The sequence below is a fragment of the Capsicum annuum genome, chromosome 10 (genome assembly GCF_002878395.1).
Source record: "Capsicum annuum cultivar UCD-10X-F1 chromosome 10, UCD10Xv1.1, whole genome shotgun sequence".
Taxonomy (NCBI): Eukaryota; Viridiplantae; Streptophyta; class Magnoliopsida; order Solanales; family Solanaceae; genus Capsicum; species Capsicum annuum.
The window spans coordinates 205,608,539-205,628,588 of NC_061120.1; positions in this window are offsets into that span (position 1 = coordinate 205,608,539).

Consider the following 20,050-nt stretch of genomic DNA (forward strand, 5'->3'; position numbering starts at 1 on the left):
ATCAATTCTAGGAAGAGGATACTTGTTCTTGACTGTGACTTTATTAAGTTGACGGTAATCAATACACATTCTGAGAGAACCATCTTTATTTCGCACGAACAAGTCTGGTGCAACCCACGAGGACACACTGGGTCTGATGAATCCATTATCTAAGAGATCCTTCTACTGCTCTTTCAATTCTCTGAGTTTTGCTGGTGCCATTCTATGTAGCGGAATAGATATAGGCTGAGTATCTAGAAGAAGATTAATGCCAAAGTTTATTTCCCTTTCGGGAGGAATTCCTGGAAGATCTTTAGGAAAGACATCTTAATATTCATTCAGTAATGGGACTAAATCAAGGTTGGGAGTTTTGGAGCTAGAGTCCTTAACATGAACAAGATGATAAACACATCCCTTTGATATTATTTTCCTTGCTCGAAGGTAGGAAACAAGCTGACTTCTGAAAACTAAAGTACTACCCTTTCATTTTTAGGACGGGTTCATTAGGAAATTGAAAGTGGACAATTTTGTTTCTGCAGTGGACTATGGCATAGCAGGAATGAAGCCAATCCATGCTGAGAATGGTATCAAAATCAGTCATCTCTAATTAGACTAAGTCTGTTGAAGTGACTTTCTAAAATATCATAACCGGGTTATTTCTGTATACCCACCGAGCTATGATGGTTTTACCTACTAGGGTAGAGACTAAAAAGGGCTCTGCTAGAATTTTAGAATTGATTCCAAAATCGCCCCCCATATATGGAGTAACAAAAGACAAAGAAGCACCTGGATCTAGCAAAGCGTAAACATACACATAAAAGATCCGTAACATACCAGTAACTACATTAGGAAATTTTTCCTAATCTTTTCGGGATTGTAGAGCATAGAGTCTATTTGGGCGTTTCCCACTAGTAGCAATAGAAGTAGCACCCTACTAATTTAGGCGACCAAACTGAGCTGGGAACGGTTATGCTGACTCTGATAGCCTGACTAGGGACAATCTCTGACTCTGTGGCCTGGATTTCCACATCTAAAATAGACATCACTACCAGCTCTACAAGCACCCTTGTGGTTCTTACCATAAGTCTGAGAAAGGGGATTAGTTCGGATATTACTGGCACTGCCCTAAGACTTAGATCCTGGCACTCTATCTTTGTTACCATCCCTGAACTTAGGAGCTGGAGCACTAGATGAAGAAGGAGTTAGAAATTATGACTTAGGAAAAAACTAAGAACGATTTCCTCCTTCTGATTTGGGCTGAGAAAAGTTGAAACTACCTATCCTTGCTCTCTTATTCTGCTTCTCCCTCATCTTAATGTTTTGATCCTCTATATGCTGAGCATGAGTCATAATCCTGGCTAAAGTTATGTAACTATTCAACATAGCAGATCTACACTCGTTAACCATACTATCATTCACCCTAGACATAAACTTACTCATCTTAGCGCTGTTGTCTGCAACCATATGAGGGGAATATCTGGAAAATTGAGTAAACTTAAGAGAATGCTCTTTCACCATCATGTTGCCATGCCTGAGGTTGATGAATTCTAACACCTTAGCTTCTCTCAGCCCTAGGGGAAAGAACCTCTCTAAGAATGTGGTGACAAACTCCTCCAACTTTATAGGCCCTATATCATCTGGCCTTTCTGACTTTCACTGTTATGCAGCTAGCTCAACACTCTCAACAGCTGACACCCCCATAATGTTTGTAACCTTCTAAACCAGATCGATTAATTCTTGAAGGTCCTCATCTGACTTAGACCTGAGAAAGGATAGAAGATTCATTCGAGTAAAGTCTCAAATTCTGGCTGCAGCTGAACTGGCCACTGGGTTGGACGGAATAATAGCTGGTCATTCATTCTGAGCAGCAACTGACTGAGCAAGAGTAGTGAATACATCTCTAAACTCTACATTAGAATCATGTTCGCCCAGAGGTTCTTCTGGATGAGGGGCTGACTGATTCCCGTTTCTTCTTTTCGGAGGCATATTTTGTAGAAAAAAGGGAGAAATAGATTAGACTGAGAGATTGACTTGAGATTATGCTCACTGGTATGACATAAATAATGAAAGAAGGGAAAATATTTCTAAAACATCTTATAGCCTCCTACACATAAATGTGGCGCGCAACACACCCATGCACAAGACTCTACTAGATACGACTTTCAGACTTTCTAGGACACTATTGAACCTTAGGCTCTGATACTAAGTTTGTAACGCCCCGAATCTGGTACTCGAAATGCTACATGGTGCTCATAACCCTGAGAGACCACAAGCTAACCATGACTGCTATCTATATCTGTATACTGCATAATATACTGTATAATATGGAAACATAAACTAAAAGGCCATAAGGTTCAAAACTATAACATAAGATCTGATAAAGATATAACATCTAAATAGGGTATGAAAAACCCAAAACAACTGCACTAACTGTCTGAACATGATAGTTTAAAAAGCCTCTAAAACATAACTGTCTGAATAAGGAGTTGATGGGACATATCCCCAACTAACTCCGATTACTAAAATAACTAAGTACTGAAATAAGGAAGTAATAAATCATGTCGTCCTTGAAGGATGAGAACTCACTGCTGATATCAGGAATGTACTGATACTCTAGAGCTCGTATCTCTAAACCTATGGTATAAGACACCATAGCGCAAATGCGTTAGTACTTTGAATGTACTGGTATGTATGAAAGGTAGGTTGAATGCTTGGGGTTTATAAATATGAACAATACTAGCTATTTGACTAATATGAATGTGAGAATACATGCATGAATACATAGTAACTATATCTGAGATCGTGAGAACATGAATTAACTGATACTTAACATGACTGATAACTGAGTTCTGATGACTGATATAACTGATAAATGAGTGGCTGTATCTGGTAGTCTTGAATCTAAGGAACTAGCTGTAATGCCCTAATTTTATAAACTGGATCGCTACATGGTGCCCATGACCCTGAGGGACCATAGGCTAACCCATGACTGATATCTGTACCTATATACTGCAATATATGACGTAATAATGCAGAAAAAATAAATAATAGGCCATAAGGTTCAACTGAATAAAGTATCTGGCAAACTATAACATCCATATGGGGTAACGAATACCCAAAACAACTGAAGTTTGAATCAAATCTGAAAGCCTCTAAATACTGTCTGAATAAGGAGTTGAAGGAACATGTCTCCAAATAACTCCGTCTTGCAAAACTGAACTGAAATAAAATAATATCATCCTTAAATAGATGAAGACTCACTGCAACTTTGCATACTGGAATACTACTGCTACTGCTGATCTGGAACTTGTGTCTCTGAACCTATTGTGTAACATCACAAGAAAGCACCATAGTGCAAATACGTCAGTACAACTGAGAGTACTGAATATATGAGTGAGGAAGGCTAAACACAAGGGTTTACATGTATGAATGATGTGAGCTAACTGACTGGAATGAATGTGAGAGTGTAAAAATGATACATAATAACTGAGATCATGAATACGTGATATCTAGATCTAAACACTAATACATGGTTTACTGATATCTACATAGCTAATATTGGAATTTTGATAACATGGATGACTGTGTTTAACAGTCCTGAATCTGATAAAACTATTTGTGTTCCATTCTGTAACTGAATTTGACAGTCCTGATATACTAAAATCTAAAGAACTATCTGATTTCTTTTACTGAGATTGAGACCGAAACTATGGGAGGTAGCAATATAACCGACATGCCCCAATAACGTATATAGCTAAGTTGGGATCCAATCTCTACCCTGACTGGAAGGGTGTCAATACCGTGCCACTGGTAAGGATAAGATGCGAATAACCCTTATCTGGAAGGTTAATCTAATGAGAATGGTGGGACCCTAGTCTGATAGGTCAAATTACCTCATCAACCCTAATATGATAGGTTAAGATATCTCAATCTACGCTGGCTACATAGTTCTAGAACATAAGGATAATTTCTAAGAATCACCCCCTAATCTGATAAGTGAATTCCTATCCCTGGGTTTGCTCGGTGCTACTTACTACTCGGATCTGAATAGACACTGAACATGGTCAAATTGGACTAAATTTAACTAAATTAACTGAGTTTCGCTGACTGACAAAATAGTACTGAGATTTCTGAGTTACTGATCCTTCCTGTGTGACATGAGTAACTGAGTTCTATGGATCATAGCTTGACTGAGGATATCGTGAAAAACATGACTCGGCACTAAGAACATAGCTATAATTTTTGGGTAAAAGTACCCCCAGGACTCGATGAAAGGAAAATGACACACATGACTGACTTGATCATAAGAGTAGAGTCCACAATTTACAATATCATAAGTAGGGGATTTCATACTAAGCATAGTTCTCAACTTCTTATACACAGAAGGGAAATGTATACAACATGTATATACTTGCATAGCTTTAATATCATGCTCAATCCATATCACAAAAACAAGACATATCAATAACGTGGAATTCATGTGGAATCATAAAGCATAGAGCATGAACTTGTCATTTAAGCACTATTAAATTATGGGATATTAATCCTATCATCCTAGGCATTTTATCAAACACTTTGCATGCATTCTTTTGGATTAGGTGTTATTATGAATCTCACCATATTAAACCACCCAAAAATCATGGGTTTCAACTAATCAAACACATATACTTCATGAAAACACCTTTAGATATCATTTTGGAACTTAAACAACAATCATCAATATGTATATGTTCATATCACAACAAGACAATCACAAAATAATGTTTAAAACATGGATCTTGAGCTCTATGAACGGAAGGGATCCATAGATGAATACTACGTATACCTTAGATTAAGAATTCATGAAGTTAGTGGTGAAATTGGCTTGAATCTTGGAACCTCCAATTGAACCCTAGACATGTTATTGATGGTTCTTGAGATATTTTCAGCAAAAATAGTATATTTTGGTGTTTTGGAGCCTCAATCCCATGTTATGAAGCTTATATATGGGTGGAAAAGGACCAACATGCCCATAAAAACACAGAGGTGGAATGCTAAAAAACTGGGCACCCATCGTAGTTGTAGCGGTGCCCAGAAAGTCTGCTGCTATAGACTAGGCAACGCCTGCCTTAGAGCAGTGCTCTAGCTAGGGCGACGTGAGCTTATCACCCAGAGCTACTATTTTGGAAACCTAAACGCACCCTTACGCCATTTGAAAAATTCTAAAACTTACCCAAGATGTACTACGACCTTATCTTATCACAACGTAACTTGAAAATCCAAAAACGAAGGTCGAGAAGGTCATCAAATAAATCCCGAAGTATAGAGGTCTTAAATGAGACTAAGTGTTGAACACTTATCAAAATTTTCTAAGTCTTGAGGCTTGTAAAGCAAAATAAGTTGAATTTTGGACTTAGGATTATATGGGGTATTACAATATCTCCCCTTAGGAGCATTCATCCTCGAATGAGAATTAACTGAGAGGGGATAAAAGACAAGCTAAACATGAACTGAGCATGAATGACTGAGACATGACTTCATGACTGACATACTAAATATACTGAACTAATGCATATTTGATGCATGGATAACTGGTACATGAATGCATGACTGAGTGTTCTAATAAACTGAGTTTCTCAAGATGAGAATGCATAGCTGATGCATGATTTTATAACTGAACTGATACGTGAATGAATGACTGAGTGTTCTGATAAACTGAGTGTCTCAAGATGAGAATGCATAGATGATGGATGATTTTATAACTGAACTGATACATGAATGCATGACTGAGTATGGAATGGTAGTAGATACCAAGTTTATACTTGGAATATGAACATTAAACTAAATAAGCTTAAGGAGAACTATTACCTTGAGCTTGATCTGAATTGGCGGAGAAGAGGTGTGGATACTTGGTATGTATATCTACTTCTTCTTTCCAAGTAGCTCTCTCAACGGATTGATTTTGACCAAGAACTTTGACTAGAGGAACCTCTTTGTTCCTCAATCGACGAGTCTAATAGTCTAGGATTTTGAGTGGAATCTCTTTATAAGAGGGACTGTTCTGACGCCAATGCTCTGAATAGGGACTATAATTGCTGGGTCACCTATGTACTTCTTGAGCAAGGATATATGGAAGACTGGATGAACTGAGGCTAAATCTGAAGGCAATTCGAGCTTATAAGCTACATTGCCGAAACGACTGAGAATCTTGAAGGGACCAACATATCGGGGACTGAGTTTCCCTTTCTTGCCGAACCTTTTCACTCCTTTCACGGGAGAGATATTGAGATAGACATAGTCATCGACCCAAACTCGAGATCTTTTCTATAAATATCAGCATAAGACTTCTGTCGGCTCTAAGCAGCCTGGAGCCTCTCTCTGATCAACTGAATTTTCTCTAAGGCATTGAATACCAAGTCAGGACCTAAGACTGAGGATTCACTAATTTCAAACCAACCAATTAAATATCTACACCTCCTACCATAGAGAGCTTTGAACGAAGCCATCTGAATACTGGAATGATAGCTATTGTTGTATGCAAACTCAATCAAAGGTAAGTGGTCATCCCAAATTCCCCTGAAATCAATTGCACACGCCCTTAACATATCTTCTAGAGTCTGAATGGTCCTTTTTTCTTGACCATGTGTCTGAGGATGAAAAGCTGTACTGAGATAAACTTAGGTACCAAGACCCTTTTGGAATGCTTTCCAGAAGTATGAGGTGAACTGGGGACCTCTGTCTGAGATGATAGATAATGGAACACCGTGTAATCTGACCAACTACCTAATATATAGTTTGGATTAATCCTCAGCTGAATAAGAGGTATGAACTGGAAAGAAATGAGCTGATGTAATACCCCAAGAAATTTTTCATTGAAATTTTGTGTGTAAACGTGTTGGGTTTTATCTTCTAGAATAAATTATAAATTTTCCTTGTGGAATGTCTTAGATTATAACCCATCATTATGTATAGTATCAAATAAGCTTTCCAAAGATATGTGGATCATCCAAAATGGACACCTAAGCAACGAGTTATGAACATTTCGATCGAACCGTGAATAGTAGTGAACAGTAAAACATGCAGGAAAAAGTATTGAGGCCTGGCGTATTTTTGCTCCAAATTCAAACAATCATAAATCCTTGTACATAATGATCAAGGTGATCTACTATATATCAATGTAAAGCTCTGCGAGTTCTCTTTCCAATGAAATTAGTTTCATCCAATTTGTAGAGCAAAAAGTTATGGTCGATCTACTTCAGCCTATCAAAAGTGAATTTTTGGGTCAACTTTAAACGATCAAAACTCCTCGTACACAATGATCTGGGTGAGATAATATATATAAATGGAAAGATATGAGAGTCCTCTTTCTAATGAAATTAGTTTCATCTAATTTGGATATCGGAGTAAAACGTTATGGTTGATCTACTTCAGACTATCAAAACAAACCACCAAAGGACAGATTCGAGAATTATGTGACGTTTAGGGGAGTTTTGGTCATTCCCCCTCACCCAAAATCCGTCCAAATCCTATATTAAATTCTATTAGAAGCATTATATATTATATTTCATCAAATTCCCTCAAAAAGAAAACCCTAAGCTCCTACATCCAACTTCAAGAACCTCCAAAGTTCACCATTAATTCTGCAAATTTATTCATGATTCCAAGTTCCTAGTTCAAGAACTCCAAGAACCATCATTCAAAGGCACTATTAATATCTAAAAAATGAGTATCGATCTAAAGTTCATCATTCAAGGTATGTGGGGTTTTTTAACTAGAACTCTCTTTCGTTATTGTGCCCAAAAGTAATTTTCTTTACAAAGGCATGATTTTTATTTGATATTTTATGAATTTGAAGCATGAACCCATATCTTATGATGATTATTATGAAATCTTTATGTTTATGATTTTGAAAGATAAATTTATATGTGTGGAGATATAAAGCATGAATCTTGAATGATATTTATCACGATTTTGATATTTGGGTCGTGAATTCCCATTGAAAATTGTGTTTTTTTAGAGAGTGTGTGTTATAAGCACGTTGATGTTGAATATTTGAGATATTTTGAATGATTTGACCTTTTGGTCTTAATGGAGTTATTTTGAACTCGAGTGTGAAAGAAATCCACAACATGGTTGATTTTGATAGATGGGAAGCATGATGGCTCCCGATGTATATTTATATATTACTAAAATTCTTTTGTTGTGGATTGTCTTTGAAATGATCTGAGCTAAGTTTGGGAGAAATCTTTAGCACCGAGTGGGAGGTATAAAGTGACCTTACTTCCCTTGAACTACGTGCCCCTGTAGGAGTGCACCTGAGGCTGATTTATATAGTGATCACTAGTTTGTGTGGATTTGATATCGATAGTCCTACTTCAATGGCAAGGATAGGATGACTCTCTCCAACGTGGGTTGTACTTTGGACTCCATGTAGGTCACATGGTTTATGTCGGTTATAGGATCTCCTAGTGTGTGTGTGTTTCCTTGTGTCTATGGTGAATGGTGAAGTGATTTGAAAGTGAAATGTGAAAGTTATTCTTTCGAAAGATTTAAATGATATTTATATTATGAGAATTGATATTCTTGATGAACTAAAAGTGATTGACAAATTATATGATGACTCACATGTGTTATTGTACTTATTTCGTCCTCTCATGATTATGATAATTTTCTTCGGGCTACGTGAGTCTTTCATACATCCTTTATATTTATTATAAATATTTATGATGATGATGTTTATACAACTGCATAATCCCCCATATACTCGGTTCTTTTCCATGGTACTGATCCATATCTTCGGATGTGGGCTGCATTTTCTCAAAATGTAGGTTCAGGTGCTCAGTTCTAGGTTCGACAGTGATTTTTTCGGCACACTGTTCTACATCCTCTATTGTGGTGAGTCCTCATGTTCTGACGATGTGATGTCTGATGTTGGTTTCACGGAATTGTTTACATTTGATAACCGAGTATGAGTCAGTTGGGGTATGTCTCAATGGCTCACTGATTTTATTGATTTTCTTAAAGGCTTGTCAAACCAGTATAGATGTTGGGAGTTGACTAATAAGTCATATTTTGTTATCTTTCTGAAATTCTTTTATTCTTGGATGATGATTACTCTATTGATATTTGAGGGTTATTTATGGAAACCCCATTGATTTGTGTTTAACTGAATGAAAATGGCTCAAAGGGTTAGCTTGGGGCTACTCGTAGCCTCAAGCACCGTGCGATACTCTGGGACCCATTTTCCAGGGCGTTATAAACTTGATATCAGAGCCTAAGGTTTTAAGGTGTACTAGGGAGTCTGACAAGCCGCATTAAGTAGAGTCTTGATCATCAATGTGTAGCGCGCCACATCTATGAGCAAGAGGCTATAAGATATTTTAGGAAAAAGTATGATTATTTATTTTAGAAGTCTATTGTGCTTAAAGTGTCTCTCTCTGCTATTGTTTCATGCTCTTCTCTTTGAGAAATATGCCTCCACATCGAGCGAGAAGAAGTAATGATGGTCAGCAACCTCAACCCGCTGACCCATTGAATGAAAATGTCTCATACTGAATTTTGGGTAGCCTTTCAAATGCTGGCCCAAACTGTTAATGCAAATATTTAGGCCAACCCAGCCCCGACTCCACAATGGCAAGGAGGTGATTCAGCTGCCTCCTGCATCCATGACTTCATACGGATGAATTCACTAGAATTCTATGGGTCCAAGTCTGATAAGGATCCACGGTTGTTTTTAGAGGAGGTGTGGAAGATTACTTAGGTGATGCATATATCTGAGGAACATAGTGTGGAGTTGGCTACGTATAGGTTGAAAGACCTTGCTTATGACTGGGTTGTTCATTGGAGGAAAGGTAGAGGTGAGAAAGCTATCCCTACAACTTGGCAAGAGTTCTAGGATGTATTCCTGGATAAGTTTTTTCTTTTGAAGATGAGAGAGGTGAAGGTGGAAGATTTTATGAACCTGCGAAAGAGCTCTATGACTGTTAGGGAGTACTGTCTAAAGTTCAATCAGTTGGCCAAGTATACTCTTGACTTAGTGGCTGATAATCGAGCTAGTATGAGTAAGTTTGTGATTGGAGTGTCTAGTTATGTGGTTAAGGAGTGTAGGTCTGCTATGCTGAATAGTGAGATAAATCTTTCTAGGCTAATGACTCATGCCCAACAGATTGAGGCAGACAAAATTAAGGAGAGATAGAATAAGAGGGAATAAGAGAGCTACGTTCGAGCAGCACGAATAGAGTCAAACTAGATCGCAGGGAGGGATTCGCCCTCAGTATCAGGATCATTCGTCTATGCCAGCACCATCATCTGCTAGTGTTCCTATGCCTAGAGGTAGGCAGGAGCAAGGTAGCAGGTCATATGCATCCAGGTCTCAGTATAGTGTTGGCAGTAAGCCAAACTGTCCCCTGTGTCCTAAGTGTGGTAAGGCTCATTTAGGTGAGTGTTGGGGTGAGAAGAGAGGTTATTTTCGGTGTGGTGACATGGGTTATAAAGTTAGAGATTATCCACAGGATAGATAAGGGCGTTGTGACTATCGCCCTCAGACCCACACTCAGACTATTAGTGCTCTAGTTCCAGCGACCCGACTAGCCCCAGCTCAGGGCACCTCTTCTAGCAATGCTAGCAGGTAGTGCCAGAATAGATTCTATGATTTACCGTCCCACCAGGAACAGGAGGACTCTCCCGATGTTGTTACTGGTATGCTTCGTATATTTCAGTTTGATGTGTATCATATGTTACACCTTTGATTGATGTGAATTTTGAAATGAGTCCTGAGATTATTCCTGAGCCTATCCTAGTTTCTACCCCAGTAGGTGATTCGATTGTTGCCCAAAAAATGTGTAAAAAGTGTCTTGTTACCGTTCTTTATAGAGTCTCATTGGCTGATCTGATTGAGTTAGACATGGTAGATTTTGATATGATTCTGGGTATGGACTGGCTGTATTCTTCTTATGCCTCTATTAATTATTGGACTTGAGTGGTCAATTTTCAGTTTTCGGGTGTATCTGTGTTTGAGTGGTCTGGGAATTCTATGTCACCCAAGAGTCATTTTATCTCGTACCTCAAAGCTAGAAAGCTTATTTCTAAGGGGTGTATTTACCATTTGGTTAGAGTCAAAGACATTAAGTCTGAGACTCCAACTCTCCAGTCTGTTAACGTCTTTAATGAGTTTTATGATGTCTTTTCGGATGATCTCCTAGGGATACCTCCTGATAGAGAGATAGAGTTTGGGATTGATCTTCTTCCCAATACTCAACCCATTTCTATTCATCCTTACTGTATGCCCCTGCAGAACTTAAGGAGTTGAAAGATCAACTCAAAGATCTACTAGATAAGGGTTTCATAAGGCCCAGTGTTTCTCCTTAGGGTGCTCCTGTGTTGTTTGTGAGAAAGAAAGATGGCTCTTTGCATATGTACATTGATTACCGCCAATTGAATAAAGTCACCGTAAAAAATAAGTACCCCCTTCCGAGAATAGATGATTTGTTTGACCAATTGCAAGGTGCAAGTTATTTCTCAACGATAGACCTTTGTTCTGGCTATCATCAACTCAAAGTTAGGGAGTGTGACATCTTGAAAACTACTTTCTGAACTCGTTATGGCCATTTTGAGTTTCTTGTTATGTCTTTCGGGTTAACTAATGCCCTAGCAGCTTTCATGGACCTCAGGAATCGAGTGTTCAGACCATATCTGGATATGTTTATCATAGTGTTCATCGATGATATACTGGTGTACTCCCGTAGTGAGGATGGGCATTCTGATCATCTCCAAACTTTTTTGCAAACCCTTAGAGATCGCAAGTTGTTTACCAAGTTTAGTAAGTGTGAGTTTTGGCTAAGGTCAGTTGCCTTTCTGGGTCATATCATTTCTTCCGAGGGTATTAAAGTTTATCCCCACAAGACCGAAGTTGTTAGAAATTGGCCTAGACCTATTTCTCCGACTGATATTCAAAGTTTCTTGGGCTACCGCCATTTTGTTGAGGTTTTCTCCTCTATAGCATCTCCTATGACTCGGTTGACCTTAAAGAAAGTGAAGTTTTTGTGGTCCAAATCTTGTGAGAAGAGTTTTCAAGAGTTGAAGACTCGACTACTTCAACTCCCCTGTTTTTACTTTGCGTGATGGTGTTGATGGTTTTATGGTGTACTGTGATGCTTCAAGAGTTGGGTTGGGTTGCGTATTGATGCAGAAGGGTAAGGTGATAGCTTATGGTTCAAGACAGTTAAAACCCCATGAGAAAAATTACCCCAGCTATGATCGTGAGTTAGCTGCTGTTGTGTTTGCTTTGAAAATCTGGAGACACCAATTGTATGGTGTCCATGTTTATATTTTCACTGATCATAAGAGTCTGCAGTATGTTTTACCTAGAGAGAATTGAGTCTTAGGCAGAAATGATGGTTAGAATTGTTAAAGGACTGTGATATGAGTGTGCTGTACCATCCGGGCAAGGCTAATATTGTGGTGGATGCCCTAAGTAGAGTGTCCATGGGTAGTGTTTTGCATGTGGTAGAAGGTAAGAAAGAGTTGGCCCATGATGTACATCATTTGGCTAGATTGGGGGTTAGGTTGTTTTACTCTGTTGAAGGTAGTATAGGGGTTCAGAGTAGTTCCAAATCCTCCTTGGTTTCAAAAATGAAGGAAAAGCAATACTTAGATGCTAGTTTGGTCAGACTGAAGGAGTCAGTCAAGGACCAAAAAGTAGAGGTTTTCTCCTAATGGGAAGATGGTGTGTTGAGATTGCAGGGTAGATTGTGTGTCCGAATGTTGATGATTTGAGATAGAGGATTATGGCTGAAGCGCATGGGGCGCGATATTCTATTCATCCTGGTGCCACTTAGATGTACCGAGACTTGCGGGAAATCTATTGGTGAAGTATCATGAAGAAACATATAGCAGCGCTTGTAGCTAAGTGTGCAACATGCCAATAGGTTAAGGTTGAACACCAAAGACTTGGTGGTATGATGCAAGAGTTTAGTATTCCCACCTAGAAGTGGGAAGAGATAAATATGGACTTCGTGATTGGTTTACCTCCTTCCCGACGCCATCATGATTCCATTTGGGTTGTGGTTGATAGGTTGACTAAGTCTACTCATTTCTTGCCTATTCATACTTCATATACTGCTGAGGATTATGCTAGATTGTATATTGAGAGCTAGTCAGACTGCATGGAGTTCCCTTGTCTATCATTTCGGATAGGGGTACTCAGTTCATTTTGCAATTTTGGAAAGCTTTTCAGAAGGGTCTTGGTACCCAAGTGCTTTTGATTTATGCTTTTCATCCACAGACCGATGGTCAGGTTGAGCGGACCATCCAGACCTTAGAGGATATGTTGAGAGCTTGTGTACTTGACTTTAAGGGAAGTTGGGATGATCACTTACCGTTGATAGAGTTTGCTTACAATAACAGTTTCCACTCTAGTATTGGCATGGCTCTGTTTGAAACCTTATATGGGAGGAAGTGTAGATCACCCATAGGTTGGTTCGAGGTGGGTGAAGTAACTGTGAGTGGTCCTGATTCGGTATTTGAGGCTATGGAAAAAGTTAAGTTGATTAGGGAAAGGTTGAAAAGTATGCAGAGTCGTCAGAAGTCATATGTGGATGTTAGAAGGAGAGACCTTGAGTTTGAAGTTGGTGACCTAGTGTATCTAAAAATTTCATCCATGAGAGAGGTGAAGAGATTCGAAAAGAAGGGGAAGCTTAGTCCCCGTTATGTTGTTCCTTACAAAATTCTTAGCCGTGTTGGTAAGGTAGCTTATGAGGTCGAGTTGCCTTCCGAGTTGTCCTCTGTTCATCCAATATTCAATGTCTCCATACTTAGAAAACATATTAGCGATGCTGTGGTAGTGGATTTCTCTGTGAGTGCTGACATTCAAGAAAATCTTTCTTTTGATGAGATTCCTGTTGAGATTCTTGATTTCAGTGTCCGAAGACTAAGGAACAAAGAAGTTCCCTTGGTCAAGGTGTTGTGGCAAAACCAATCTATTGAGGGTGCAACTTGGGAAGCTGAGGCGGATATGCGATCCAACTACCCACACCTATTTTCCACGAACTCCAATCAAGCCGAAGGTACCGTTCTTTCCTAAATCATGCACTTTTGATAAAAGTTGCAGTAGTTCAGCTGTCATTTATTATGTGTTCAGTTGTAGTTTCTTGAATTTATGCATTCTATGTTGCATTCGGAGTGAGAAACGATGTAGTGATGAGTCTAGAGAATGGTTTCAGCTGTATGATCTATTCCCTATCTAATCTATGCATGTCTAGCGTCATTCAAGGATGAATGTTTCCAAGGGGGGATGATTTAATACCCCGGGAAATTTTTGTTGAAATTTTGTGCCTAAACGTGTTGTGTTCTATCTTCTAGAATAAATTATAAATTTTCTGTGTGGAATGTCTTAGATTATGACCCACCATTGCGTAGGGTATTCAATAATATTTTCAATGATATGTGGATCATCCAAAACGGACACCCGAGCGATGAGTTATGAACATTCCGATCGAACCGTGAATAGTAGTGAATAGTAAAACGTGCAGGAAAAAGTACTGAGGCCTGGTGTATTTTTGCTCCAACTTTAAATAATCATAACTCCTTGTACATAATGATATGGGTGATTTACTATATATCAATGAAAATCTCTTCGAGTCCTCTTTCCAATGAAATTGGTTTCATCCAATTTGTCTATCAGAGCAAAAAGTTATGGTCGATTTACTTCAGCCTATCAAAAGTGAATTTTTTGGTCAACTTCAAATGATCATAACTCTTTGTACACAATGATCTAGGTAAGATACTATATATCAACGGAAATATATAAGAGTCCTCTTTCTAATGAAATTAGTTTCATCCAATTTGGATATCGGAGTAACACGTTATGGTCGATCTACTTCAGACTATCAAAACCGTCCACCAAAGGACAGATTCGAGAATTATTTGACTTTTAGGGGCGATTTGGTCATTCTTCCTCACCTAAAATCCGTCCAAACCCTATATTAAAGCCTATTAGAAGAATTATATATTATATTTCATCAAATTCCCTCAAAAAGAAAACTCTAAGCTCCTACATCCAACTTCAAGAACCTCCAAAGTTCACCATTAATTCTGCAAATTTATTCAAGCTTCCAAGTTACTAGTTCAAGAACTCCAAGAACCATCATTCAAAGGCACGATTAACATCTCAAAAATGAGTATTGATCTAAAGTTCATCATTCAAGGTATGTGGGGTTTTTCAACAAGAACTCTCTTTCGTTCTTGTGCCCAAAAGTAATTTTCTTTACAAAGGCATGATTTTTATTTGATTTTTTTAACGAATTTGAAGCATGAACACATATCTTATGGTGATTATTATGAAATCTTGATGTTTATGATTTTGAAAGATGAATTTACATGTGTGGAGATATAAAAGATGAATCTTGAAGGATATTTATCAGGATTTTGATATTTGGGTCGTGAAGCCCCATTGGAAATTGTGTTTTTTTTGAGAAAGTGTGTTATAAGCACGTTGGTGTTGAATATTTGAGATATTTTGAATGATTTGACCTTTTGGTCTTAATGGAGTTTTTTTGAACTCGAGTGTGAAAGAAATCCACAACGTGGTTGATTTTGATAGATGGGAAGCATGATGGCTCCCGATGTATATTTATATATTACTAAAATTGTTTTGTTGTGGATTGTCTTTGAAATAATCTGAGCTAAGTTTGGGAGAAATGTTTAGCACCGAGTGGGAGGTATAAAATTACCTTACTTTCCTAGAACTACGTGCCCCTGTAGGAGTGGGCCTGAGGCTGATTTATATAGTGATCACTAGTTTGTGTGGATTTGATATCGATAGTCCTACTCCGATGGCAAGGATAGGACGGCTCTCCCCAACATGTGTTGTACCTTGGACTCCATGTAGCTCAGATGGTTTGTGTCGGTTATAGGATCTCCTAGTGTGTGTGTGTTTCCTTGTGTCTATGGTGAGTGGTGAAGTGATTTGAAAGTGGAATTGTGAAAGTTATTCTTTCAAAAGTTTAAATGATATTTACATTATGAGAATTGATATTCTTGATGAACTGAAAGTGATTGACAAATTATATGATGACTCACATGTGTTATTGTACTTATTTTATCCTCTCATGATTATGATGATTTTCTTCGGGCTATGTAAGTCTTTCATACATCCTGCATATTTCTTATAAATATTTATGATGATGATGTTTATACAACTGAATACACCCCTATATACTCGGTTCCTTTCCATGGTACTGACCCACATCTTTGGATGTGGGCTGCATTTTCTCAGAATGTAGGTTCAGGTGCTTAGTTCCAGGTTCGACAGTGATTCTTCGGGCACGCTGTTCTACATCCTCTATTTTGGTGAGTCCTCATGTTCCGAGGACGTGATGTCTGATGCTGGTTTCACGGAATTGTTTACATTTGATAACTGAGTATGAGTCAGTTGGGGCATGTCTCAATGGCTCGCTGGTTTTATTGATTTTCTTAGAGGCTTGTTAGACTAGTATAGATGTTGGGAGTTGACTAATAAGTCGTATTTTGTTATCTTTCTGAAATTCTTTTATTCTTGGATGATGATTACTCTGTTGATAGTTGAGGGTTATTTATGGAAACCCCGTTGATTTGTGTTGAACTAAATGAAAATGGTTTAAAGGGTTAGCTTGGGGCTACTCATAGCCTCAAGCATCGTGTGACGCTCCGGGACCCATTTTCCATGTCGTTATAGCTAACTTGGTCATTCTGTCTACAATGACCCAAACTAAATCATGCTGATTACGAGTTTGAGCAAAACCATCACGAAATCCATGTTCACTTCTTCCCACTTCCAAGTAGAAATAGTGAACTCCTGTATGGAACCACTAGGCTTCTGATGCTCTATCTTAACTTGCTGACATGTAGAGCACTTAGCTATAAACTCTACAACATCTCTCTTCATCCCACTCCACCAATAGATCCCCCACAAGTCGGGTACATCTTAGTGGCCCCTAGACGAATAAAGTATCGCACCAGGCACTTCTACAAGAATTCGCTGCTTCAAGCCATCTACACCTGGAACACACAGACGACCTTGACAATGAAAAACACCATCTCTTCCTTGGGACAAAATCTCAACTTTCTAATTCTGAACAGACTCTTTTAGGTTGACAAGGCTAAGATCCCTGTCTTGCATTTCTTTCACCTCAGAAACTAGAGATGATTCTGAACTATTCTTAACACATACACCACCCTCTGAAGAATTGACTAAGCGAACACCTAGTCTGGCAAGCTGATTGATTTCCTGAACTATCTTCTTCTTGTTGTCCTCAACGTTAGAAACACTACCCATAGAGAGTCTACTGATAGTGTCAGGCATAATGTTGGATTTGATTGGATGGTAAAGGACACTCATGTCATAATCTTTCAAGAGCTCTAACCACCTTCTCTGACGAAGATTGAGATCTTTCTGAGAAAAGACATACTGGAGACTCTTATGATATGTGAAGACATCTACATGAACTCCGTATAGATAATGCCTCCAAATCTTCAAGGGAAATACTACGGCTACTAACTTAAGATCATGAGTAGGATAATTCTTCTCATGGGGCTTTAACTATCTGGAGGCGTAGGCTATGACCTTACCATGCTGCATGAGGACACAACCTAAACCCACTCTGGATGCATAACAATAGACTATGAAACCATCTTAACTATCTCAAAGAGCTAGAACTGGAGCTAAGGTAAGTTGAGTCTTCAACTCCTGAAAACTCTTCTCGTAAGGATCTGACCACTGAAACTTGACCTTTTCCTGAGTCAATCTGTACATAGGGGATGCAATAGAAGAAAATCCCTCAACAAATTTTCTGTAATAGCTAGCCAAACCTAAGAAACACCTAATATCTGATAGAGAGACTGGGAAAGGCCAGTTTCTTACCGCTTTGATCTTCTGAGGATCTACTCTAATGCCATCACTGGAAATAACATGGCCAAGGAATGCTATCGATCTTAGCAAAATTCACACTTACTGAACTTGGCAAACAACTGATGATCTCTGAGGATTTGAAGAACAATTCTGAGATGGTTTACATGATCATGCTCAGTGCGGGAATAGACCAGAATATCATCTATGAAGACTATGATGGACATGTCCAAGTACTACTTGAACACCCGATTCATCAAGTCCATAAAAGTTGCAGGGCCATTGGTAAGACCAAAGGACATAACTAGAAATTAGAAGTGACCATACCGAGTATGAAAAACTATTTTTGGGATGTCACACTCTCTGACTCGGAGCTGATGGTAGCCTGATCTAAGGTCTATCTTGAAGAAGTAACTAGCACCCTGAAGTTGGTCAAACAAGTCATCTATTCTAGGAAGTGGATACCTGTTCTTGATCGTAACTTTGTTGAGCTGACGGTAATCGATACACATCCTAAGAGAATCATCTTTCTTGTGCACGAATAAGACTGGTACACCCCATGGGGATACACTGGGCCTAATGAATCCCTTATCTAAGAGATCCTTCAACTGATCTTTTAGTTCCTTGAGTTCTAATGGTGCCATTCTATATGGCGGAATAGAAATAGGTTGAGTATCTGGGATAAGGTTGATGCCAAAGTCTATTTCCCTCTCAGGAGAAATGCTTGGAAGATCTTTGGGAAACACATCTAAATACTCATTAACCACTGGGACTGATTCAAAGCTAGGAGACTCAAAATTGGAATTTTTAACATGTATGAGATGACACACGCCCCTTAGAAATCATTTTCCTTGCCCAAATATAGGAAACAAGTTGACCCTGAAAGATGAACTACAACCCTTCCATTCAGGAATTGAAACAGAACTATCCTATTTCTGCAGTCAATTGTGGCATTGAAGAAATAAAGCCAATTGATGCTGAGAATAACATCAAAATCAATCATCTCTAACTCAACTAAATTTACTGACGTGGCTTTCTAAAATATCATAACCGGGCAGTTCCTGTATACCCACTGAGCTATGATAGTTTTACCTACTGGGGTAGAGACTGAAAAGGGCTCTGTTAGAATTTTGGGGCTGATTCCAAAATTGTCTGCTATAAAAGGAGTAACAAAAGACAAGGATGCACTTGGATCTAGCAAAGCGTAAACATAAACATGGAAAATTTGTAACGTACCAGTAATGATATCAGAAGAATTTTCCTAATACCATCGGGTCTAAAGAGCATAGAGTCTATTTGGGCATTGCCCACTAGTAGCACTGGAAGTGGCACCCTGCTGGTTTGAGCGACTTGACTGGGCTGTAGAATAATTCTTCTGACCCTACAGAACTAACTGCGGGCACTATCTAACCCTGTGACCTGGCTTGCCACAGCCAAAATAGACATCACTATCGGATCTACAAATACCTTTGTGGTTTTTACCACAGGTCTGGCAAAGGGGATTTGTGCGGGCACCACCAACATTGCCCTGAGACTGAGAGCCTGGGACTCTATCTCTAAACTTAGGAGATGGATCACTGGCTGTAGATTAAATTGAAGCTGATGACTTAGGATGAAATTACAAAGGGTTTTCTCCTTCTGATTTGGGTTGAGCAAAACTAAAACTTCCTGACCTTGCTTTTTTGTTCTGCCTCTCCCTAGTCCTAATCTTCTGCTTCTCTATTTGTTGAGCATGGTTCATAAGCCTGGCTAAAGTCATATCACTATTCAACATCGCAGACCTATACTTATTTACCACGCTATCATTCACCCCTGACACGAACTTGCTCATCTTAGCCCTATTGTCTGCAACCACATGAGGGGCATATCTTGATAGCTAAGTAAATTTGAGAGAATACTCTTTAACGATCATATTTCCCTATCTGAGGTTGATGAACTCTAAAACTTTTTCCTCTCTCAGCTCTTGAGAAAAGAATCTATCTAAGAATGCCATGACAAATTCCTCCCACTCTATAGGACCTGCATCCTCTAACTTCTCAGACTTCCACTATTTTTACCAAGTGTGAGAAACATCCTATAACTGGTATACGAATAACTCAACACTCTGACAAAAAGTAACTCCTATGATGCCTATGACCTTCTGAACTTGGTCAATGAATTCCTGAGGGTCTTCATTAGACTTAGACCAGAAGAAAGATGGTGAGTTCATTC